Here is a 26747-nt window from a genome sequence, read left to right as displayed (position 1 = left end):
TAAGCGGACCTTTACATCACACCTAACATTCATACCATATACCGTAGGTAACGGTATACCAAAATTCTGCCTAATCAGTTAAGCATACGTAAACATGTCTAAACAAACTTCTATTAAAGGTTTGGAGGCCAGCGTAGGGCCCTCAGAAGCCGAAGTCGAGCCGTCGGAGGCTAGCATGGTCATTTAGAGTCCGCTTTGGGACCTTAACCCGCGCACCGACGGGGGTCTGCGCCAACTTCGTACCGACGGGGGGGGGGCGGATGACCGCCCCCCTGAGATCTCGAGAACGAAGCAGGATAGCGACAAGCGGTAAACGGCAAGGGATGCGCACGGACAAGGTCTACAATTTTACAAAGGTCATTTTCAGGTCAGGTCAAAGATGACGTCACAGGGGTCAAAAAAGTCTAAATGGCGGCGCTAGGTATGGAGAGAGTTTTTCTCGAATAACTTTTGAAATAGTCAATATAGGAACAAACTAAGGGCAGCATCGTGATCCTCTCGTCAATCCGCATCGAATGATATATATGTTGACCTCGAAAGGTCAAGGTCAAATGTTGACCTCAGGTCACGTGACCTCGAGGTCATCATGTATATCATTCGATGCGCCTTGACGAGCTGAACACAATGAGACCATCCGCACGGCTGTATCTTGTTCCTGTACGGAGTTATTGTCAAAAAACCGCTGGTGACCTTTGATGACGTCACATGACCTTACAGCTGCTCAACAGCAAAATTGACCTCAAGGTAGTGAATGTTGACGTATATGAGGTCATGTATGGTTTATGGGGCCATTCCGACCCGTTTTAGTGGTAAAAACAGGGAGTTGATTTTTCCCCCATTGACTTATAATGGGGAGGTCGCGAAATTCACCTGACCTTAGGTCATCGACATCAAAATTCCGAGATAAACAAATTGTAGCTAATAGTGACCTTATAACATCCTGCGACTTTCAAAGGCCTCCGACATCTACTGTAGCTCTGGCACGATGACAAAGTTGCAAAAAAGTGACTTGAGGTTGGGTCATTCAAAGTGACCTGGTGACCTGATCTTTAAAGATAGGAGGTTCAAACTTGCACACCATGTGTAAAATTGATGAGAGAATAGTCGTACCAAATTTTGCGGCGCTTCGCGCCGCGGTTTTCCCGCTATTGGCGAAAAACCTCAGGGGGCGGATATCCGCCCCCCCGTCGGTGCGCGTGTTAAATAGCCAAATGTGGACGTGGGGCCCAAAGAAGCCATTGCGTAGCCCTTTTAGACCAGCGTGGGGCAATATAAGGGCAGCGTGGGTTCATCTAAGACCAGCGGCGTGGGGTCTTCTAAGCCAGATTGGGGCCCACTGAGAACAGCTCAGCTTGGGGCTATCTAAGGACAATGTAGGCCCTCTTAGGTTAACGTGGGCCCTCTGTCCTCTGAAGTCTAAGGTTGGCGCTGGGCCCTCAGAGGCTGGCGTTGGGACATCAGAGGCCACCTCGAGGGCCTCGACGGTCAGACTGTAGCCCTTATGCATGTTTAACCCTCGAGGCGCTGAGGGGGGGGGGCATAAAGTTGCTCCCTCCCTCTTTACGTTTTGCGGAATATCTCCGAAACCTGATAAGCTACGAACGTGAAACTCAACGTAGCTTCAAATGACTACCTAGGCAATGTTTGAGCAAATTCTGGTGGTTGTAGCACTTAAGATGACGTCACAGTGACTCATAAAATATTGTCGTTTTCCGATACGGACCGTTTCTGATGTCGCTGAGCATGAAACGCAACTGTAAATGAACTAGACAGCACCTGCTCTCATCCTGAAACACCTAAATACACTTCCATCTAGTTCCTGACCAATAATCGGCCCTTTATATACGGTCCCATATTTCTGATATATCGTGAGGAAACTGAGAGTCGCAAATCTATAATTTTACTTATGACGTCACTGTGACGTCATTTCAGATGAGATCGACACCAAATTTGGACACAACCTCGGCTAGGTATTCAGGAAGATATGTGCTTCTCTATCTCGTCGAGTTGCAGTGATATCGTCGCAGAAGTAAAGGGGGGCAACTATATGCCCCCCAGGCGGCCGGCGGGTGACGCGGAGGCCCAGTGGCCGCCGGGTCCTTTAAACAAGGATTACACGACACTTTCATATTGTGGTCCTCAGTGACCTGACCTCTGTTACCTGACCTGATATCAGTGACCTCAAATAGCAAAATATGTGTTTCACGCGCAATTCTTGCGCCCGCGGGTTAACAAACAGATCAGTTGTTTATTTTGTTTTATATTTTAGGGGATTATTTCAAAAGTCTTTTTTTTAATTTGGGGTTCAAAATCAAAACAAATATATTACAAACAAGATAGCAGTTTTGTAGCGCTGCTCGTTTTATATCTTTTTGTTTTTCAACATTTTCCTTTATCTTTAAAACTTTGGTCTTGACAGCTCCCCCCATCAAACCTCTTTTGGGTCGGAAATGCCTGAACGTGACGTCACTCTGACGTCATTTGCGGCCAACCTATCATAGACTGTGGAAGAAAAGGTAACGAGGTGTAAGACCGATTTACAAGAGGGTTCTGAAATTTTCGCGGCGATCGGCGCATTACTTTGGGAGAGAGAGCGAAACGACTGGAACGGGCGCATAAAATGCCCCCCACCAGGACGCGGGTTAAAAAGTTTCCACTGGGTCCTCTAAAGTAAAGGTAGCCTCAGGATTGTGTATACGCCGCTGGATGTTCTCTACGATATTAGACTAAGAGCAGTGTAACCACGGGCGACAATATATGAAAAGGAATTAGGATTGATTGACTTTCACATCGGGTTTGACAGCTTGGAGAATATTTATTTGAAAAGCATTATATTCACTCCGACAGGGTGTGCAAAATCTCGTCACTGCAGGGGCAACTGGCAGCCACTGCGGGACATTTGCCCCCTCCCCAGTAGCGGGGAACACCTTCAATTAACCCGCGCCCCGTAGGGGGGGGGGCCGAAACGGCCCCCCCGTCCTTTTCGGTCGATATCTCCTAAACGGCTGGAGATATCGCCACCAAACTTTCAGGACCCCTCCGGGCATCAATTTTACACATTGTGACCAAAAATTTTTCCAGAGGCTATGATAGGTTGGCCACAAATGACGTCAGAGTGACGTCATGTTCTGTCATTTTCGACCGAAAAAAGACCTTCGTGAGAAGACCTGTCAGGACTACAGCTTTGAAGATACAGAAAAATGATCAAGACATAAAAGGTGTAGAATTGACAGCGCTACAAAACTGCTATCTCGAATTTTTGAAATTTTTGAGTTTTGACCCCCAAAAATAAAAAAAGCACTTTTTTGGATATATTCGCCAAAAAATCCAAAAAGTTTTTTGAGTTTCGAAAAAAACGGAATATATGTGATAGTGCCTACCGTCTTCTATCTACATACCAAATTTCAGATCGATACCTCGTTTTTTGGCCAAGTTATAGCGAAAAAACTGTTCAGAAATGATGAATTCAAATTTTCAAACTCAATTTTTGGCAATTCTAGAACTCGTAGAGCAAAACGAAGACCACCATTAGACTCCCCGTGACAAGCTGCATCGAATCGATACCCATTTTATGCAAAAATATCAACTTTGAAATTTGACCTAATTTGACCTGACCTTGACCTGACCTTCACAAAAACGTGACCTAGGCTGGTCCCAAAGGCTGCCTAACCCACATAATCGCATTTGTCATGTAAAATGGACCATAAAACATGTATCACACGACACATTCATATTGTGACCCCCGGTGACCTGACCTCGCTGTGACCTGACCTGGTATCAGTGACCTCAGATAGCAAAGTATGTGTTTGACGAACAATGTACCATCGATGGTTTTCAATAAATTACCAATTTACTCGCTTTCACAGTACATTTCTTGAATTGCCTGTGAACGGTGAAAATCTGACCTTTGACCTGACCTGTGACGTCATCGGTTTGACCTAGGTCAATGAAATTTGGTCACAAGGTAGTTCCCGGGTGGGGCTATCGAACGCCGTTTGAATTTTGAAAATCGGCCGGTAACTTTCCGAGATCTTAGGGGGGGCCGAAACGCCCCCCCCCCCCTACGGGTGGTAGGGTCCGCCGGTAGCCCTACGGGGCGCGGGTTAAGGTGGGGGTGGGGTGGGGGCATTGCCGACGTTTGGTCCCATTCTTTCCATGCAACGCCCATAGGGCTTATGTTAAAATGCCGAAATCAAGGGGACACGGTTCCCCGGTGCACCCCCCCCCCCCGTTCCGCCCCTTATGCCCTCACCCACATCCAAACACTCAGACGGGTACCTAGCACACAGAGAAGACACACAACGAATCACAGAATCACATACACACCGTTACACAAACACATGTTGTCTGACTATAGACACAGACGCACAAAACACACTCAACAACAGACAACAGACACAGGGACACACAGACCCCCCCCCACACACACACACACAGGTCGGTCCTGCTCACCTGATATTCGCCGCCTCCGCCGTGGTCGGCTCCGGTGGACAGAGCTCAGTACCGTCCACACACTGTTGGACCGCCCGCTCTGTCCACTGACCCGGCCGGTGGACGCAGTGCAGCTCGTGCGGCTCCGGCTCCTCCGTCGGCCTTTGTTCCTGTCTGGAACTGCGCCGGACATCAACACCCCGAGTCGGTGTGTCGGCAGAATCGATCGTGTTCAGTGAGTCGGCGGCGCGGTGTCCTGGCCTGATGACGTCAGTGGGGGGTCACCAGGGTTACAGGGACAACACGGACCGCCGGTCGATGTGCAGTCCCCCCTCCCCTCCCTTCCCCTTCCCTTCCCCAGTCCCCGGAACAACTTATGCAACTCGACAAAACAAAACATAGAGACGAGCGGACATGTGCAGGGATGGAAGAGGCGGATCTATGATCTCAGTGGATATCTCGACAAAATGGAGGTTTCGGACCTACATCTCATCCCTCGCCCGGTCAGGGGTTGGGGAGGGGGAGATAGATTAACCCTCGCCGGCCGAGGGGGGGCGGGTGCAGCCCCCCATAGGGTTTTTTCGCGATAGCTCCAAACACGCTGGCGATAGAGAGCTGAAACTTGGCATACCTGACCTTTGATTCAAGCCGGATCTTTTGACACCAACCGCATTTTTGGGTCAGGTCAGGTCACTGACCTATGACGTCATAAGTGAACCTCTGCACGGTCTTCAGATGTCGCAACTTCGCAACGCCCTCACTGCCAGAGGAGATGTCACAGGGAAATGAAACTTGCAGGATTTAGTATCCATTATAAGTCCCACAGCTTGTATATCTCGGATTTTTCCTAAAGGTCATATGAGGTCAGGTCATTTTCGTGACCTCACCATTATAAGTCAATGGGGAAAAATGAAAACTGCTATTCTGGCGCTGGGAACGATCTCCAACTATCTCAAGCACACAGAATCGTTATTTGATGCACTCCTTGCAAGGTAAGATGCGTCGATTTTCCAATGTTGACCTTGCGTGACGTCATGTATGACGTCATCAAGGTCAGATTAGTTTTTCGTCAATAACTCTTGATCAAATTGAGCTAGCGAGTTGGGAAAGCCACTAATGAACTCAGGAAGACCTGCCGAATCGAATGATATGCGACATGACCTCTTTCGACCAACTTCGTGACCTGGGGGTGCTGACCTGACCTTGACCTGAGGTCAACACCCCAAGTTGACCTGACCCGGACAAAAAGTATATCATTCGACGCGCCTGAGCGAGGCAAACACGATGCTGCAAAAATCGCGCTCTGCGGCCGTTTTTTGCGAAGTTATTCACTAAAAACTGAACCTTGCCTTGGGGCACTTGACCTGACCTCAGAGGTCACATGTTAACCTAGGACCTTAAAATCGGGTACCAATCTCTGCGTCCCGTAACGGCGCACACGCTCGTTTTTTCCGCGACGCGCTAGCTCCACCATGGGCGAAACGGCGAGGGGGGGTCGTACCCGCCCCCCCCCCCCTCGGCCGGCGCGTATGTAGAAAACCAATAGGTCCGGCGAGGGTTAACCCTCGCCCGCACATGGGGGTAGGGGGTGGGGGTGGGGGTGGGGGGTTGGTAATCACCCTCCCCCCAGGTAGTCTTTCTGCTCTGCACTCAACATTTTTAGAGCTAGAAGCCTGATTTTTTCGTATAGCTGCTCCTCTATCCTCTATCCTCTAGTCAACACTGCAATCAGTGGTGACTGCCCACTACTGAAAGCCCCCAATTTATCAGCACACTCACACATTCATTACATTCATAGCATTCATACACGTTGGGGAAAGTGTCCAAGTCCACTGGGGCAGGTTAGTTAGAGGGGGATTCACAGTCATAGCCAAGTCATCATCAAACTCTGGTCAAATTCAACGTATGTCAGCAGCAAGGTAGCCCGGGCTCCCAGAGCACCCAACGAAGCGAGGCTTGTTGTCGGGCGCTCCAAGGTCCCAGGCCGCCAAACAGATGGGGTGGCACATTACAGTATCATGCACACATCACACTTACACACTCATTTACACAAATAAATGATATGCACAAATCCATGTCCACAAATCCAAATCCATCCATCCATGCACAAATAAATGCGGTGCGAGCGACTTAAGCGAGTGTCATTCGAGCGAACGTCATTTGAGCGAACCATTTTCAGCGAATGGCAATTCAGCGATTATCAAGTTAAGCGATTATCAAATATAACGATTATCAATTTTAGCGAAAGCTATGTTTCAGCGATACCTATTTCGTCGACTACAATGTGAGCGACTGTCAGTTCAGCGAAACACTTCATCGTCCTATTACGGTGTATTTTTTTTTTTTTTTTACTTTTGCCAGCGCATACGTATAATAGTAAAGTAACCTTGCGTACGAAAGTTTTCGGAGTTTCTCATAGTTATCTGGAACTGGATGGCGGATGTCACGCTCTAAGGTCAGACATTGAGTTCCAAATTTAATGCTACATTTCTAAAAAAAAAATCAACGGTTCAATTTCACTCCCCTGCTCTTTGCCAATCATGGTGACCAAACATTTGTTCAGAGATTCATATCGCTTGCGCTGTTTTTCACGAAATTCCCCCGCTTGGATTTGGATCAGTTCCCATGTTGTAAATTTGGTCTTGCCCCAAGCACCGTACAAATTTTCAGGTATTTGGGTGAGGTCCCTGAAACATAGACTAGATTTCCCTGTGCCATCTCTCGAGTTTATTATTGGTCCTTGGCATTCCTTCCGTCGTCCTATCTCTCACATTCCACATTTTCAATTCAAATTTTGCCCGCCTCCTTCCCTCCCACCCCTTGTTGGTCGTCCGATGTATGTGTCTTCAAATGATGCGTAAAGCGGTGCAATAATTTTCAAATTACTTTGTTCCCGAAGTTCGTCCTGCTGCTCATAACTATTGACCACAAGCTGAGAAGGAAGAAATGCCGGAAAGCCAAGGACTTAAAAGCAAATTTATATTTTGCCGCGTGCAGCTTGAAGCATGACACCTACCAAACGGGTATTCCAAGGGCAAGAATTTCCGAGAAGTAGCAAATGATTGACTTTTGTCGCGTTCGGTTTCGCTGTAACTGCATCGCTCAATTGGTCTCCCATTGACCACCATATACTCGCTCAATCTGGTTTTGCTGATTCTGGTCCTCGCCAAAGTTGATAATCGCTGTGATTGAATTCGCGGACTTGACAATTGCTGAAAAGGTCAATCGCTTAAATTGATAATCGCTGAAAATGTTTCACTCAAATGTCGTTCGCTGAAATGACGCTCGCTCAGGTGTCGCAGAACCAAATAAATGATATCATGCAAACCCAGCCAATGTAGGTATGCGCCCTAGTTTAGGCACATATTCTTACACACTTGTGTGTACTCAATTCAAGCATGATAAAATGCCATTATGAACGGTTGAAAAACAAAACCGATGATAGGCGTAAATGGGTAATGGTGAGCGGTGGCGCAAAAGGGCCGCTCGATTTGCATAGGCCGCGAACAAAGGGTCGCCGCCGCCGCCGCCGCCGCGGAGTCGCGGAGTCGCGGCCTGCAGCCGGCAGCGGCCCCTCCCCGTCGGAGCAGTGGAGGAGGGTGCGTGCCGCGGGGAGGGGAGCCGGCGGCGGGGGAGGGCGCCGGCACCTGCCGACCTCCTGGTGCCCCGCGGCGCCCCGGCACCCTCCAGCCAGGCGTGACCGCGCCGCCGGCGCCCTCCCCGCCCTTGACCCGACATAGACCCACCGCCGCCCCTGCGCCGCGACCGCCGCGAGCGCGAGCCGACGGTGACCATTGTGACGCACACCGGGCGGGGCGTGCGCCGCGCTCGCCCCCAGTGCGCCGCATTCGTCCTCAGCCGTCCGTGAAATCCCATTTGGCGCATTGTGCGAGCGGGAGACGCGTGCGGCGCCGGTGAGAACAGGTGGAAAGGTTTCCCGGCGGTTGGGTCACAGCGCGCCGGTCATGGTGTGTCGTTTCGGGAACTAGCGAATGAAGTTTAGTACCGCCGTTCACCGGTGGATGGCGCTAGCTGGTAGTTTCGGCGAAAACTCCATCTGAGATGTTTGAAGGCTTCCCTTAATCCCTTGTTCAAACATGGACCCCGTCAGCCCCGGCAGAGGTATTTGTCCACTTCCAGTGTACACCGCACCTGAGGACGGGTCAGCTGAGGGAGGGGAGTCACTATTGTGGCCTGAGGAATGCCGCGCCGGTCGGGGGACGGGGTCGGGAGGAGGGGGAGAGAGGCAGCGCCGTTCTTGCGGTGACGGGCTGGCTTGTCGCCTAAGCCTGGCATACGCTCAGTCGGCGAGGCGATGCGCATGACCCGGGAGCAGCTGAGAGTCCATGACTCCATACAGACAATTGGCTCGTTTGTAAGCACGAACACTTGGAATGTTGCTGGTGCAGAATTTAAGCATAGGGACGATGTTTTTTTTTGTGCCAAATTTTGTGTAGGTAGGTACATGTAAGGAATTTATAGAAATTTATTGTGACAGTTTCCAAAAAATCGGTCCAAGTTTTATAAGATATCGAGGTTTTAGTGACGTCATGATTTGAGTTTTCGTCTTTCGACAAAAACGACACATGTTTAAAAAAAATCATGGGTATAAAATCACAGAATAGACATACAGACATGCTAAACGTCATTGGACTGCCAATGCCTACCATGAACAATCAAATTGCCATCTTCGATTTTTGATTACCTATCGTTCTATGGTTTCCAAAATCTTGAATGGAATCTTGGCAATCTCTTGTAGACTACTTTACGACCATGATGAATGCATTTCATAACCCGCACTCCGCTGGGGGTCCTGGAATTACATGCCCTGCTGGTGGGCGGGGGTGTTTGAACATTCCCTTTTAAATTCGGCTCCCGGGCCATGTAGCGATACGGGGAAAGCGACGTTCGAAAAAGCGTAAGGAATAATGGCGAAATTTATACTTAGGTCACTTTTTCGGTCAGGTCAAAGGTCAGGTCACACCAGAGGTGTTTTGGACCCATGCTACTGAAAGCCCAATTTCATGTGTTTGATCTGACCTTGACCCGACCTGTGACCTTGAAATTCAACTTTCAGGTGCTCATCGTAAGTGTCTCGTCGCGTTCTTTCGTTTGCCTTCTCGTCCGTTTTGCTGCGTCTATTGGTTCTTGAGTCGGGTAGCAGCTCTATTGGTTCCCGAGTTGTGCGCCGCTTTTTGAAGAAAAAATGTTGAAATAATCGGCCCAGCCGTTCTCGAGATCTGGAAGCGCCCCCTGACGTGCGCACGTGCACTGCACGTCGTGCAGTAGCACCTTAACCCTATTAGTGGCAGGCTTTTGGCTATCCCTATTAGTGGCAGGGGGGCTGTTTACGACCCCCCTTGATATCTCGAGATCTAACGGGCCGATTTTCAAAATTCAAACGGCGTTCGATTTCGCTCAACGTGATCTACATTTCTAAAAAATAGAAATTAAAAATGTCAATAGGGGGGGGGGGGTAGAGGGGGGTAAAAACGGGCAAATTGCAGATACATTTTAGACTGTTTATCACGGCCAGGTTTCTGAACCAATCTTATTGCAACTTTTGCCGATCGATAGAGAATGAACCAGGAATTCACATGGATCCTAAAAATATGCATTTTCAAAAATCATAGGCGGATACAGATCATTGAGATTGGGGGTACACAAAAAGTATAGTAAATAAGGTTTTTGTTGGTACTGTTTCTAAAAAGGGTGGTGATGGTCTTGTTATGTTACAATTTTCTTATGAGAGAACGACTACAATTGTATTGGTCATGCATAGGCGGTGTCAGGGCACCTATGTTGGGAGGTAAAACATAACCCCCCTTTTTGGACGCCTGGATCCGCCTATTATAGCAAAAACGTGTCAAAAGAGGATGCACAATAACTTTGTATATGCTATCACATGATACCTTTCATTCACTGTTCGTAAAACTGGTGCATACAGTTATAATACATCAGCATCGTGATCTTCGCCCAAATGACTCGCTTCACGAATAGGATCCCCCAATTCCCAGTGCTCTGGAGCCGCTTCTGGTAAAGATATGAACTTGAAATTTTCAGGGAATGTGCCCAATTTAGTTTAAGGAAAAGTCAGACAATTTCAGCATCGTAGCTTCAGCGGTTTCGGAGATATTCCCGAAAAACCTGAGGGGTGGATGAAAACAACCCCCCCCCCCCCCCTGCCACTAATAGGGTTAACCGCAACACATGGGAATGCATAGCCTGGTGGATGCCTACCTGTATGCCAAGTTTCAGCGAAATCGCCCCAGTAATTACCGAGTTATTGAAATGGGAACAAATTTGGCACCTCTTCTCTTTGTATTTTGCACGTGCAGTGGGGGTCACTCACATAGATCAAGAGCATCCGACCTTTGATAGAAGGGATGCAGCTACCCTACAAAAATTACCGCAAGACAATCGCTTAAGCGGCTGCTGAGATACGAGCCTCTCAAAATCATTACTTTTGCAAAACAGCTTGAACACCCTTGACTTTTCACGTGGCACGTGCCACGGCGGTCACTGAGATGTATCAAAAGTAGTCAATTACGGGATAGAAGGGATGGGGCTACCCAGCAAAAAAGACCGCAGGCCAATCGTTCTAGCGGTTGCTGAGATATAAGCCTCTCAAAAGCGTTACAGGCCGGGCCGGGCCGCTCATACTGAGATTTTTTCCGTTATATTGAAAAGACTCGTTTCGCTCGCTTACTCGTAAATACTAAGTAAATGTTCAAACGGATGCCAGGAACATGTAAAACTCGAAAAAGTGAATCAAGGTCCTCAAAGATCAATGACCCTGAACTGACCTTTACGTGACCTTGGCACCCACCGTAATGCATGCCGCATGGGACGAACATCATTTGACATGTTTGGACGTTTACAACACAAAAAAGACTGGAAACGCGCGGACATTGTGATCTGACATACGCTGAATCGCGATTTCGGTCAAACATGGTCTCGAGAAAAAGGCCAGGGGTCAAAGGTCATTTGGGTCAAGTTCATGAAAGAAAAAGAGCATGTGTAAAATTGATCAACTCTGGGGTACTGAAAGTTTCGTCGCGATCGTCCGCTTTTTGAGCGAGATTATTCGCGAAAAAACGAGGGGGCGGGACGCGGGTCCATCCAACTACCCCTACAATGCGAGGGTTAAAACACTAAAATAAAGTCATGATATGAACATATTTGCTGTTAAAGATATTTTGTAGATTTAGTTCATATAACAGTGTTTGCCACGGGCCGCAAAATCCCAGTCCAGCCCGACCCAGGCCCATGGGTTGACAGCCCGGCCCAGCGCGAACCCATGCATAGTAAAATTGTTGAAGCCCAGCCCGGTCTAGCCCGTCCAGCCCGGACCAGCCCGTCAAAAATGAATGGATCATGGACACCAAACAGGTATTACATATGTCACCCATAGGCGCAAAGAAACAATCTTTTGGGAGCAGCATGCACGCACAATGCACATTGCACATATATGTATGCTTTCATTCGTTTTTTTTTAGTCTTGCACAATAATAAGCTAGTTTTTGTTTTTAGCTCAGTCGCGAACCTCTGAGTCCACTTTACAGTCCTTGTCCCAGCCCATCCACACTCACCACAGCCCATCGATTATTTATATTTGAGGGCCCAGCCCCAGCCCAGCCCGTGACCCAGCCCAGCCCATGACCGATTGGCTGGCCCGGCCCATGGCGAACACTGCCATATAAGTCCACTCGCCAGAAAGCCCGTCGTGAAAACGGCTATTTTTCGGCAGACAAGCTTCCGCTTCGGGTATAACTTTGAGCCATTCAGTTAGCGATGTCGATTCTACTCCGGAGTCGGAGTTAGTAAGATTTTGGTGACTCTGGGTTCAACTCCGATTCTACTGTCCTGGCTCAGTCAGACCCATTCTAATCTTGCTTCACCCCATCATTCAGATTGCAAATTCTAAGATCGATGGAGATCCTATATCGTTAAAAACACGCATCGATCTAATGCGAAAAGGCTCCAGACCGGTCACATGCATGGAAGAGATTATACCATGGAGCAGTATGTTTTTGGCGGCGTTTCAAGCTAACAGGCCGGTTACCTTAATGTTCGTGCAAGTATCTCTAGGGGACGAGAATTGTTGACGACACGTGCGAAACGTCAGAAATTAGTGAAAAGCCTGTGTGAATACCACCGTCACTTATTTTCCTTCTCAGTAGCAGTAACCTTAGCAGTAACAGCGGGAGGTCTGGGAGAGGGTCAAAGCGTCCAACCCTTCCGGCGCCCGTGCCTTCGCTATCGCTTTCAGGAACACGCGCGCGGCCGCTATTGTGCGCCCGTCAAACCCAGCCCGCCCTTTGACAGCGGGCGGGTCATCAGCGGTCCGCCCGCGTCCCTTCCTGTGACGTCACTACGGTCCTGGAACGCAAGCCAAGCGTAGCCAAGCGGTGCATTGTTGTCATTGTTGTGGGTACATAGGCATTAAAAACAATCAGCTCGGCTAGCATCATGTCTCTCTCGTCCAATGGTGTAGATTGGTGTGTAATTTGACCTCGACATCATCCAAAGATGAACATTTTTTAAGGTCGAGCTCATGACCTGACCGGTAAAACTCATGTGGCATCACAATCGATTGCCTATTGTAAAACTGAACGCATTGCCGCTGTTTTTACTGCCTTTCCACGTCTCATTCACATGTCAGTTGTCCAACAGTGCTTGTTTCGACTGCTTAACCCTCGCCGGACCTATTGGCTTTCTACATACGCGCCGGCCGAGGGGGGGGGGCGGGTACGACCCCCCTCGCCGTTTCGCCCCTGGTGGAGCTAGCGTGTCGCGGAAAAAACGAGCGTGTGCGCCGTTACAAGACGCAGAGATTGGTACCCGGTTTTAAGGTCCTAGGTCAACCGGTGACCTCCGAGGTCAGGTCAAGTGCCCCAAGTTACGGTTCAGTTTTTGGTGAATAACTTAGCAAAAAACGGCCGCAGAGCCGCGATTTTGGCAGAATCGTGTTCGTTTCGCTCAGGCGCGTCGAATGATATACTTTTTGTCCGGGTAAGGTCAACTTGGGGTGTTGACCTCAGGTCAAGGTCAGGTCACCACCCCCAGGTCACGAAGTTGGTCGAAAGAGGTCATGTCGCATATCATTCGATTCGGCAGGTCTTCCTGAGTCCCTTGGTGGCCTTCCCGACTCGCTAGCTCAATTTGATCAAGAGTTATTGACGAAAACTAATCTGACCTTGATGACGTCATAAATGACGTCACACAAGGTCAACATTGCAAAAGGGACGCATATAACCTTGCAAGGAGTGCATCAAATCACGATTCTGTGTGCTTGAGATACTTGGAGATCGTTCCCGGCGCCAGAATAGCAGTTTTCATTTTTCCCCATTGACTTATAATGGTGAGGTCACGAGAATGACCTGACCTCATATGACCTTTAGGAAAAATCCGAGATATACAAGTTGTGAGACACATAATGGATAATTGATAATGGATACTATCCTGCAAGTTTCATTTCCCTGTGACATCTCCTCTGGCAGCGAGGGCGTTGCGAAGTTGCGACATCTGAAGACCGTGCAGAGGTTCACTTATGACGTCATAGGTCAGTGACCTGACCTGACCCAAAAATGCGGTTGGTGTCTAAAGGTCCGACTTGAATCAAAGGTCAGGTATGCCATGTTTCAGCTCTCTATCGCCAGCGTGTTTGGAGCTATCGTGAAAAAACCCTATGGGGAGCGGCACCCGCCCCCCCCCCCTCGTCCGGCGAGGGTTAACCCTCGCCGGACGCCGGCACAGGGGGGGGGGGGGTATGCAACTATCCACTAAGGTTTTTCGCGAATAACTCGCGTAAAAAGCGGTCGATCGCGACGAAACTTTCAGTCCCTCGCATTGATCAATTTTACACCTACCCTGAAAATTTCATGACCTTGACCCAAATGACCTTTGACCTGTGACCTACTTTCCGAGACCATGTTTGGCCGGAATCGCGATTCGGCGTATGCCGGCTCGCATTAGCCGCGCGTTTGCAAGCTTTTTGTGGTTTCGAACGTTCAAACATGTGATTTGATGTTGCTCCCATGCATTTGGATGGATGTCAAGGTCACCTGAAGGTCAGGTCAGGCCATTGACCGTTGGTGACCTCGGTCCACTTTTTCGAGTTTTACATGTTTCTAGACTAGTTTTTGGAGCTGAATTCGAATTTAGCAACCATTTGAACATTTTACGAAGTAGTGTTGGTGCCTCCGTAACATGTTACGAGTACAAAGCTGTCAGAGGCGGTTGACACGTATTACGAATACCCGTCCCCGTGGTTTAAATACTTAGAAACATCATCTCTGATCAAAACTAACACGATATTCGTGATCAGCACCCCGGAAAATCCCACAGCAGCCACACATTACGACTTTCTAACAGGCCCCGATTTTCCCGATTTTCGGGTCATTGACTTGACCTGGAAGGTCGCCCGATGACCTAGGACCTTATAATTGGATATCACCGGCTTCCTCTCGTGACGGGCAACACGCTCGTTTTTTTCCGCGAAGCTCTAGCTCGATCAGGGGCAAACGCGAGGGGGGTCGTACCCCCCCTTGTGCCGTCGAAGGACGCAAAATGGCCTGTGCCGGCGAGGGTTAAAAAGATTTCGCTTCGCTTGCGCGTTCCGTTCACTCGTATATTTCTCCTTCGCTTTAAACCTCGCCCGTATTCGTGTTTGCCAGCGTCTAACGTATATGGGGGGGGGGGGGGGGTCCGTTGGATTCTCCTTGCCGTTTGGCCTCTGATGGAGCTAGAGCTTCGCAGAAAAAAACGAGCGCGTTGCCCGCAACGAAAGTAAGCCGATGATACCCAATTTTATGGTCTTATTTAATGTCACTAGTTGACCTTCTAAGTCAGGTCAATGACCCAAAAATCGGGAAAATCGGGACTTGCTGGAAGTTCGTAAAGTGAGGTTGAAAAAAGGATTTTGTGGGGTGCTGAACACGTAGTTCATGTTAGCTTTGATCACATACCGGATGTCTTAACCCTCGCCCGACGAGGGGGGGGGGTGTTGATGCAACCCCCCCTAAGGTTTTTTGCAAATAACGTAAAAACGGCGGCGCGTAGCGCCGCCAAATTTGGCATACCCTCTGGGGCAACATTTTCGCACCTTTCAGCTGAAAATTTGAAGTCCCAGTCTTTTCAGGTCAGGTCACCAGGTCACAAAAACCGGTACAAGGTCAGGGGAAATTGGACTAGCTTAGCGGCAACTGAACTCCAGAGTTCACTAAAATTGGTAACAAAGTATATCATTTGATGCGCACGGACGTCCTGAGTTCACTGGTGCTTTTATTTTTGCTCTATATTTTCTAGGTAAAAAGTTATAAGCGAAAAACTTTTAACATGTTTTAGCAAAATTTTTGCACTCATACCCCCCAAAACCCCCCTAAATATTGACTTAGAGTCACCAAACTTTCACAGGGGCGAGATCTTCTATGGACCCACCTACCCTGTAAATTTGGCGTTTCTAAGTGCTATAGGAGCAAATCGCGAGAGGGGGGTCGTACCAATCCCCCCTCGCCGTCTGTGTTATGGAAAAGGCCCTCGCCTGGCGAGGGTTAACCCGCGAGTTGCTGGGGGGGGGGGGCGTTAAACGCCCCCACTTTTTTTCGCGGGGCTATAGCATAAAACGAGGCGCCGCAGGCGCGCCAAATTTTGGGTACCTGTAGGGAATTGTTTGAAGTTTATTGTGACAAAGTTTCAAAAAAATCGGTCGGAAAATTTTTGAGATATCGAGGTTTTAGTGACGTCATGATTTCTGAGTTTTCGACCAAAAACGGCATATGTTCAAAAAATCATATAAAATCACAAAATAGACATACAGACATGCCATAAACGCCATTAGACTGCCAATACCATGAACAATCAAATGGCTATCTTCGATTATTGATTATCGTTCCGCATTTTCCAAAATCTTGAACTAAATCTTGGCAATTTCTCGTGACTACTTCACGACCATGATACATGCATTTCTTAAATTGAACTTTTTGAGCCAAACACGTACAGATATGATAAAATGAATGTCACATTCGTGTTCTACGCCCAAAATTATAGTCAGGGGAAGGAGGCCCAATTTTGGGCCGAATAACGCAAAATTGGGTAGAGCTTAGCAAAGGGTGGTTTCTGGGACAAAAATGACCGCTGAACCCGAATCTGACCGGTGCGCACCTCTAACTAATGTTGCACCACTTCCAGAGCACGTGCAACTGCGTAGTTCTTCTTTTTTGAAGAATGGTACCTTTTTTATATATTTTAAAATAAAACTTGTCGTGTAGTTGTGTTGCATTCCAAAACTTTAATATTATAGTCAAAATTCATTGCGTAAATGAAAATTCTAGTTAACGCATATCGCAGACAAGCTATGACGTCACTGTGACGTCATTTATTCGTAAATTGACGAGAAAATGAGATGTGACAACAAAACATTTAACTTTATTCACAGGATACGCTCATTGGCGCGTTTAAAATGCATTGAGCATGCTCAGAAAATATCTCCCCGTTGCAAAAAGTAAAAATCGCCTGGATGGAGGTACCATTTTGGCCTACAGGGGGCGAAATCCGCGGAGCGTGCGTTTTTACCCCAAATAGTTTTTGTGCAATAACTTTTGATACAATGCTTGTATGTCGTCCATTTTACCATCGTTGTGATTCTCTCACCGAGACGCATCGAATAGTATGCAAATTGGCTTTGATTGGCTAAGATTATATTTTACCGCAGTTCATTGGCTCAGGTCGATTATCACGCTAGTAAAGGTTATGACCTGACTGGAAATGGTCATGTAGGTAGTTTACCAATCGCTTTGGCCGATTATCAAGATAATCGTATGGAAAATGCTTTCATTGTTCTTATGTGGTTTGATCAAAAGCTACAGCTGAAAAATTACTGATGACGTTTTCAGGACGCCACAAGACGAAATTAAAAGTAAGGTATAGAAGTCGTTCATACATATATGTGTTGGCGCCGCAAAACATTCGTAAGGCATTGTATTCTTGCGAGAGAGAATTAGATGTGTTCTTTACAGGCGTAGTTTTAGTTTATTACGTTGGCATACGTACCTAATAAGGTGGGCGTAAATTTCGTCACAGAGGGTTTCACATGTGTTATGTCCCAAGTTCTTATCAATGTCTTGTGGTTATTCATGTTCTTAGACGTCACATACCCGAGCATTGAAGAACACGTAACAATTAACCGGAGAGAATTTGATTCTGGTTGGTTGTATTTATCTATTTTGGTAAATACATAGGTATACACACACACGCACAGGCGAACACACATAATGTAGCACGGCTACTATCAGGAGGCGTTCGGCTGCCGGCCGCCGGCACGGTGACTCTGTGCACCCTGGGCGGTGGCCTTCGCCCAGGACGTCTGCCTCGTCCATCCAGCGGACGCGTCTCGTCGTGATGATACAATATGTTCCGTCCCATTCTGTACAGTACACGCCACGCGGCATACGCACATAGGTAGTATCCCGAGTGCTTGGCACCGCCGTTAAGTTGTACGACGCCAACCAGCCGGTACGTGAAGTCGCCGGCCAGGTCGACGGAGCAGAGCGACTGGTCGTTCTGACGCAGGACTCGGATAGATGCACCTGTTCCGGTGCGTCAGCCGGCTATCCCTTCTTCTTCTTCCGCGCACTGCCGGCCGTGCCCTAGGGCGCGGCAGACCGGGGCTGGTCCACAGGTGGCGTGATCCGCCCCACTCGGTCGAGAAACTCCGTGACGTATTTAGCCGGCCCCGAGAGCACATCCTAGAGGGTGGGGAGCGGCCCCCAGAGCCGGGTTTGCGTTCTTGCGCGGCCAGGCACTCGCATAGCAGGTGCACGACCGTGTCCTCTTCGCTGCACTGTCCGCAGAGAGAGCTGGTGGCCAGGCCAATCCTGAAGAGTGTGGCCCGGACCAGGGGTGAGCAGCCGCTGCGGATCTGCGAGACAGTGGTCTGTCCCCATCGGTCGAGGTCGTCGTGGCCAGGGGTGTTCTCCAGATGTGGGTGATGCTTGGAGCGATCGAGGGTGAGCCGGCCGGCCCAGTGTCTGATGGCGATGCGCGCACAGGCCAGGTCAACTGGGGTCCGGCGCTGGTCGCCTGCTGTCGCCGCGATGTTTGCTAGGCGGTCCGCTTCTTTATTACCCTCGACCCCCGCGTGGCCCGGGATCCACTGGAGACTGATAGCTCTGCCCCCGGCCGCGGCAGAGTGCAGGAGAGACCAGATGCCCTGTGTCACGGCCGATTCCTGCGCTGCTGGGCCTCGGCTGAGCAGTTGGAGGCCGGACAGGGGGTCCGAGCAGAGCAGGACAGACCGAATGGCAGCGAGGGTGCAGTCCCAGGAAACATTTTAACGCCTCCGACATCGCCGCCAGCTCCGCCTGCATGCTGCTGCATACGACTTCAGCCGGTATGGTACATTTGATCTTGCGTCCCTCACGGTGCAGTTCGAGGAGGGCTCCGCCGCCTTTCTTGGTAACGTCTAGGGCAGAGCCATCAGACCAGATTGTGAGGTTTTGATTTGGGTAGGCGGCCAGGGCCTCCAGGGTTGCAGTCTTCCGTAATTCTGGTGGGTCAGTCCTCTTGGTAGATTTCGGAAGCTTCAAGCCGAAGTGGACGTTGGTGTTGTACTGCTTCCACGGCGGTTCTCCCTGGTGCAGGGTTAGTGGGGCTACGGACACTCCACCCAGTCCAGCTTCCTCGCACACCCACTTCCCCACTCGTCGGAAACAGGGTCGATGCTGGAGGCCAGCAACGTCCTCATCTGGCGGCGACGGCGCCGGCACTCCCACCTCCTGGGCTTCCTGTTTCTTCCGCATCCAATGAAGGTGGGCTCTGTAATGTAGTCTAGGTGGCGGTGTCTTATCAATGAGCTTCCGAGCGGGATCGTCCGGAGGGAGTCGCGTCAGGCGTCCATACTCCCGGCCTGCCAGCTCCATGGCCCGTACTGCCAGCTCCGGCTCTCCCTTCTCCAGCAGCCGCATGCTGGTACTATTCAATCTCTTTTGGACTCAGACGGGCGAGTTGGGAGAGCTCCATATTCAGCTCGTCGCGCCCGTCATCATCAATCTGCATTCTGCAGCTTTGTCTAAAACGGCTCCATGTGTGTTCCAAGATCATCTGATGGTGTCGAGCCGCATGCATGTTGAAGATGTCACCAAGCTTCAACTTTATAGGGCAATCACTAATCCATGCTCCTTTGATACAAATGAATTTTCACTTGCAATGTAGTCCCAAGAAAATGCACTTCATACAAAACAGGTTTGTGAGGAGGCATTCGGTTTCAGATCATTTTTGTAGGTACTGTTTTGTTCCTGCATCGTCTATCGTGTGGTCTCGCTTCGATCTTGGATTGTTTTCCTCAAATATCTAAGATATTTCACTTTCTTACAAAGGTGATTTTTGCCCTTTTTGATAAACCACAGCTGTTTATTTTCTTTCCCAGTCTTCATGACAAGCACAATTCTGGATCATTTTGTATCGCTAGCCAAACGCACGTAACGACTAAGCTGAACCCACGCTGACTTTCCGTTATTCATAGGAATGGATATTTACTTGAAATAAATGAAAAATTATACAATTTGAACTATAAATAAGACCAAAGGAACGATATTTAGTCAATTCAACGCCAACAGTATTTGGATTTAAATGCCGTCGCAGCGCCAGAACACGGTAAAAATGATATAAAAATATCCCATTTCACGTGATTCATCAATCTGCTGTACTACTTGATCCAGTTTGACCAAATTTGTCAGGTGATGACTTGGACTGACACGTTCTCAATGTGACTCACATGTACCTCTGCAAAAACGATTTTAGCATGATCCGACTCAGAAATGTTCATAGATCATGTTTGATTATTTTCCTTTCTCTGATTTGCATACGACGGGAATAAAGTTAAATACTTTAAGGACAAGACGACTTTTTCAACTCATTTATAGGTAAATGACGTCACGTTGACGTCATCGGCTGCCCGAACATTGCAAAACTTCAGCTTTCAATTACGCCATGTGTTTGTAGCACAGGGACAAAATCTCAAAACAATATCTCAAATATCAACGACGTTACACTGCAATTCATTAAAAAGGTACCATTCTCCAAAAAAGATGAACCACGCAGTTGCACGTGCTCTGAAAGTGGTGCAACATTAGTTAGAGGTGCGCACCGGTCAGATTCGGATTCAGCGGTCATTTTTGTCCCAGAAACCACCCTTTGCTAAGCTCTACCCAATTTTGCGTTATTCGGCCCAAAATTGAGCCTCCTTCCCCTGACTATTACCCATAAAACATGTGTCACGGGCTGCCGAATATCAGTTTTGATTTTCGGGGATAGATATGTGCCTACCCGGTTGACCTGACCTTGACCCTGACCTATGCTTGACTGACCCATACATGAAGCCGACACTATTGTAGGCCTTATATGATGGATTGTGCACCGTTTTGACAGAGTTACTGACGAGAGGCGCCCATTGCGAAGTACTGAAGTCCATGCTACTGAAAGCCCGATTTTAGGTGTTTGACCGGACCTTGACCCGACCTGTGACCTCAACATTCAACTTTAAAGTACTCATCTGAAGCGTCTTGTCGCGTTCTTTCGTTTGCCGCCTCGTGCGTTTCGCTGCGCCTATTGGTTCTCGAGTTATCGGCTGGGGGCGTTTAACGCCCCCCCCCCCAGCAAACGGTGGGTGGCGAAATACCCCAGCAACTGCCGGGTTAATGTATTTAGGCCAGGTCGGGTCAGGTCAGGTCAGGTCAACCATTAGGTGACCTGCCGGCCATCCATAGCAGGTGTTGACCACTATTGACAGCTTCGTAGCATACGAGGGCACCAAAACTATTTCATAAATCTCCAAATGGGAATTCGAAATCAGCCCCAGAAACTACCCTAGAAACATGTAAAACTCGAAATAGTGAAGCAAGGTCATCAAAGGTCAAAGACTTTGACCTGACCTTCACGGGACCTTGAAACCCACACCAAAAAAAAGATTGGAAATTGCGCGGATAATGTGAGCCTCAGCCGACATACGCCAATTCGCAATTCCGGTCGAACATGGTCTCGAGAATCAGACCACAGGTCAAAGGTCATTGGGGTCAGGGTCATTAAATTTTTAGAGTATGTGTAGAATTGATTAAATCGAGGGTACTGAAAGTTTCGTCGCGATCGGCCGCTTTTTGCGCGAATTATTCGCGTAAAACCGGGAGGGGGTCCGTTCGACCCCGCTATACCTATGTAAGTGCGAGTGTTAAGTCACTAAAAATCTGTCTTTAAAGTAAAAAAGTTTATTCCTCGAGCTGAGAGGCCAAAGTTGTACAGTTGGAGTAGGTACTTTAACACATCATGTAGGTATGTGCTTACATGCATGCATACATTCTTTTTTTTATAAATTTAGTCCGAACCTTTTGATGGGAAGGATTCACAAGGACAGAGCCACCGCTGAGCGAAGCTTGTTGCGATGACCCTGCCCTCTACCCTCCGATCGCGCAATTCCGATTCTATGGCAGAATTTAGAGTCCAAAGTTTAACGTGCGCACAAAGCCGCGCACGGCCGGTCCCCTCGCTGACTTCGCCTGGCTACGGCCTGCCACCAACCGCAACCATACCTGTCAGGAGGCCCATAAATGTCGAGCGCCCGTCGTGCTTCGAACCCGGACTGTCATAACCGGGAACGCGTGCTCTCACCACGCGGAATCCAACGCTCTAACCAACTGAGCTACGGGACCGGCAAATTCTCGAATTAAACATCAATAATACCCACTAAAGACATATTGCTCTTTGGAACGTCGCTTTCGGTATGGGGATATCGTGGGTCTGAGCCAGCTGACACGGGTGACACCCCCCTCAGTGGGGTTCTGGCATGGTCTGTGTTGGATCACCCACCACCACAATGGGTGGTTCCTCAAAACCAGCGTAATTCAGACCGGTGTGAGGCGGCGACGTGAGGCACGCAAGTGCGGGACCGTCCCCATGCCGTGGCGGTCCGGGTCAGGGGAGCAGCCCCCTCCCCGCGCGGCGGGCGGTCGCCCATTCATCCGCGACCCCTGCCCCTTGACTGAGGGGTTGACAGAGGGCAAACATCACGTATTTAAACTGGGCAAACAGACGGTGTTCTACGCTAGGGACATCTCGCGGCTGTGATTCACGATACTGCTTCGCCAAACTGCCTTTAGATGGTGGGTCAGTCGGTGTCCGTCTGCTGCTGTGCGCCGAGAATTAGCCCTATAAATTACCATGAATTACACCTTCTAGTGTGACGATACAGTCACATTATCATATAGGTCGCGTTTAGATGCAAATGAAGAAACGACTGCGTTGAAAAAATATGTCATTTCATCGAACGCTGAAATGCTCGAAGTGCTCGCTAAAAAATGAACTCGCTAACTGAGCCCTCAAGGTCGGCTGCTGTGTTGCATTGCATTTAAGCCAAAAACGCGGACTGGGTGTAAGTTGTCGAGAAACAATTTTTGGCCTGAAGTGTTCGCTAAAGTATTATCTACATAGATCCAGGGAACATATTTGCTATCTGTGATGGCTTAGGAGATATTGAATCGTAAGTCCTCCGGTGTACCCTGTTTTGCGGCGGCCCACGTGTTAAAAGCTGCTGAACATTTTTACTTTGACCAAAAAACGCGGGCACAGTTTTGTCTGTACGAAAATGACTTTTGTCCTATCGCATTCCACGTGGGCTGAAAATTCAGAAACTAGGGAACATATTTGCTACGACCAGTACTTTTCACGATTCAGACCGAAACGTGAAAAAATAGCCCCAAAACCCTATGACGGGCACGTCTCCGCGGCGCCCGGCCGCGGGTCGCTAGTTCCCGAAACGACACACCATGCAGCGGGCGGCCGCGGGCCGGGACGACAACCGAGGTCCTTCGGCGGCCCGCCGACAACGTTGACAAATCGTGTTTTGTATTTTACACTCGCACAAGGTCACACGGGTCGCCTGTGCGACACTGTGCGAAATTTGTTCTCAACGAGAATAAAGTGAGTCGGTGACAAACAAAAATCGGCACGGAGCACCGTACCGGAACTTTGGCCATTTAGCACGGTATGTCAGTTGACCCGCGGACCATGTAAAAGGCACAGTGGGTGGCGACATTCCTTCTTCCACTTGGTCGTTTGCCGCTAGCACTGTCAGGGAGCCGACCAAGGTAACTACCGCCCCCTCTCGATAAACTGCAGGAATTGAGCTGAGCTGCTCACACCTCGGTACATACCGAGAGACAATGGCGCCGCGTCTTCCGTGGGTGAAAACCGACAACTTTCTGGCTTTGAAAATTGCAGCCTGCATTTGAAAAAAAAATGCATTTGCATTTGAGCCTGCAGTGAAGTATGCAAAAGTCAAATAAATATGTGACGCCTCAATCAAAAATGAATTTATCGGTGCTTTTGATAAAGCTATTTTAGATTTACACCGAAAGAGCTTGAACCTTGCTTGAAATAATCGTGCTTCTACCTCATGCTGCTTGTCACGGAAAATTTATTTTCTACCGTGGATCTGGTAAAGCACTAATGGCTCTGTCTACCACCAACGGTAAGCCACCAAGGCTTGTGGTAGGTTATCATCACTGTAAGACATCATGGACTGCCACCAATCAGGGTGCAGTCACATTGATCTGTAAAGAGCTGCTGACGGGCCCCGGCAGCTCTGTTTGCTATACACTTCGTCAGGCGTGTGACACATTCATGGCAGCTGGGACCTGACCGATAAACTGTGGCACACGGTGGCGTGCATATTTTTACCGTGAAACCCACCAACCCTACTCTTTCTCTTGATATGCAGACATTAAAAATCCGACAAATAGTTGCGAAAAGGAAATCGAAAGTCAGGAGCCATTCAATGCATAACGCCTTAATTCCGCTGCATGTTGCTCCACTACGTCACCACACGGCAGTGTGTTGGTAGCTCAGTCCTCCGCCCGTCTGTGCCCACTGCACGTGTAGCTGACCACGTGTGCTGCGCCCCCACGGCCGGTGCGGCAGGCGGCCCCTTTGTGCGCCCGCCGGTGTGACGGCCTCCCTTCCCCGGAGCAGGCCGGTCAGCTCTGGCGTCACGGCCTGTGACGACCGTCACCGCGGCGGCAGGGGAGCGTCACGGCCCGGCGCCGCGGCTGGTGAATCGGGCCACCCGGCGCCGCCAGACGGGCGGGAGCGCGGGACAATTACCCACTGCCCACCGCCGCGGGCCCACGATACAGGCCAGTGATAGAGTCGCTGCACCAGTCACACCGGGAGCCATCATTGCCATCAAAACCATCAACACCAGCTGCATGGTCAACCCTGGCCGGCAGCCGGCAACAGCCCGACGTTGTTTGACGAAGACCGTCTCAATTCGGTGCCGTCAAACCCGGCGGGGTCAATTAGTCAGCGACAGCGCTGTCAGATTTCTGAATAAGATTTCAATACTCCGATCATCTCATGACTGATGACATGTTGTGAACCGAGACGCATGTAAGCCACCGCGAGGAAAAATAGGCCACACCACGGGAAGGAAACGCTCTAAGCACTGTATACCACACGAAACTCAAGTTGGGCGCCAGGAGTTCGGTCCGGGTCTCTCTTACACCCCGAGGGCCGGACTGGGAACAGAGCCGGGCGCGGGACCCTCAGGGATCGCTCGGCCGGGGGCGTCGGGCGCGGCCAGCAGGACAGACAGCCGGCCGGCGCCCCACACACACAGCCCATGTCACACCGCTGATGGAGTGACTACCGACTCAGCCGCCGCCGCCGCCGCCCCGGGCGCGGCCAGTAGGACAGTCAGCCGGCCGGCCGGCGCCCCCCCCCCCCCCCACACAGCCCATGTCACACCGCTGATGGAGTGACTACCGACTCAGCCGCCGCCGCCGCCGCCCCGGGCGCGGCCAGTAGGACAGACAGCCGGCCGGCCGGCGCCCCCACACAGCCCATGTCACACCGCTGATGGAGTGACTACCGACTCAGCCGCCGCCGCCGCCGCCCCGGGCGCGGCCAGTAGGAGAGTCAGCCGGCCGGCCGGCGCCCCCTCACACACAGCCCATGTCACACCGCTGATGGAGTGACTACCGACTCAGCCGCCGCCGCCGCCGCCGCCCCGGGCGCGCTCACTACTGTTCATTAATAAAGCCTAATTAATGTCCTCCTCGTCTGCCTATTGCTGGGCAGTTGCGGAATTTAGTATCGGCCTTCTGTTCTCTGTAATTACGGTTACGATAAACAGCGAACGATGGAGAGAGAGCAGGGGCTCCGATAAACTCGTATATCGCCTCCGAGAGGACCGTCCCATCCCCGCCCGATCCACGCCGGCCCTCACCCAGTCGACCGGTCGTAACCCACTCCAAAGCACCTTCCCAACTCCTTCAAACACCCTCTCCCCGTGCTGAAGGAGCCCCGTCGCTGAGCGGCAGGGGGACGCCGCTAAGGTCATCCATCAAGACGGCAGCCAGGTGGGTATATCGGCCGCGGGCCGGGACGAGGGGCCGACTGACGTCTTTTTGTTGGCGGGCGGGCCGGCGCGGTCGGCCCCAGTGAAAGCAGGGCCGGACGGGTCGGGGTGACTTGGTGCAGTTGACGTCATGTAGAGTGGTTCACCTCGTCAATCAGAGCCGCGAGTGGAGAAGCGCCGACTTGGAGTGCTCGGAAACCGGCGGAGTTTGTGAGGGATTTTGGATCTGAATCTGAAGGAAGGAGAGTGAATGTCCGGTGCCTTATTGGTTGTGGAAGGTTCGGAGCATGCTACGGCATTTGTTGGAATGGAGGCAGGAATAAATAGCATTGTTAGCTAAAGTGTGAGTGCAAACAGAAGACCAAAAGAGACAAGACATGGCGACGTCATTTCGAAAATTTTCTTGACCTGAACTTCGAAACAGCAACAGCACAACACAAGCAAGAGCCACATTTGGCCATCGATTCTACTCACTCGTGGCAGGACGTTGAAGACGAAGCTTCTAGGGTACCCTCGTCTGAAAGGTAGTGGACGGCCCTCCTCGTTCAGCCGCCACCTCGGCCCAGAGACGGCGGTCTGAGGAAGCGTCCTCACCCGAGCACCGTGACCACTGGAAGCGCTCGCCGCCGACGCCAGTCCCACTATCTCCTCCAGTTCCGGACCCTCGGACAGTAGAGGCGATGGCACAGCGCGTTAGGCGGCAAAATCGCCCCTAGGCGCAACTCCGCAGCAAGAGGACACTGACGCACTAGTCGGTCGCTGCGCGGGGACCACATCCTGGGCCGCTATCTGCAGCGGAGGGGCTGAAAACATGTCAGCCCGGACGGACGGACGGCGCCTCGGCCCCGCACCAGTGTCTCCCGGGCAGACACACTGAAAAACAATTTGAACACCGTTAGCTGGGTAAGTG

The 26747-nt window shown here is 50.2% G+C and overlaps 1 protein-coding gene across 1 annotated transcript in view; it reads right to left on the bottom strand.

The window, feature by feature from the left end:
- Positions 1-26636, bottom strand: part of LOC122383341 — an 82560-nt gene extending 55924 nt beyond the window's left edge. The window contains exons 1-2 of the mRNA XM_043369649.1: positions 26312-26636; positions 4453-4692 (exon numbers count right to left, since the gene is read on the bottom strand). The gene's annotated coding sequence lies outside the window, so the exon portion shown is untranslated. The remainder of the gene's footprint in view (positions 1-4452; positions 4693-26311) is intronic.
- Positions 26637-26747: the final 111 nt, after the last annotated feature.

This window comes from Amphibalanus amphitrite, unplaced genomic scaffold (genome assembly GCF_019059575.1).
Source record: "Amphibalanus amphitrite isolate SeventyFive unplaced genomic scaffold, NRLGWU_Aamphi_draft 000161F_arrow, whole genome shotgun sequence".
NCBI classification, from domain to species: Eukaryota; Metazoa; Arthropoda; class Thecostraca; order Balanomorpha; family Balanidae; genus Amphibalanus; species Amphibalanus amphitrite.
Note: the sequence above shows the minus strand (reverse complement) of the source record. Positions and strands in the feature narration are given on the sequence as shown.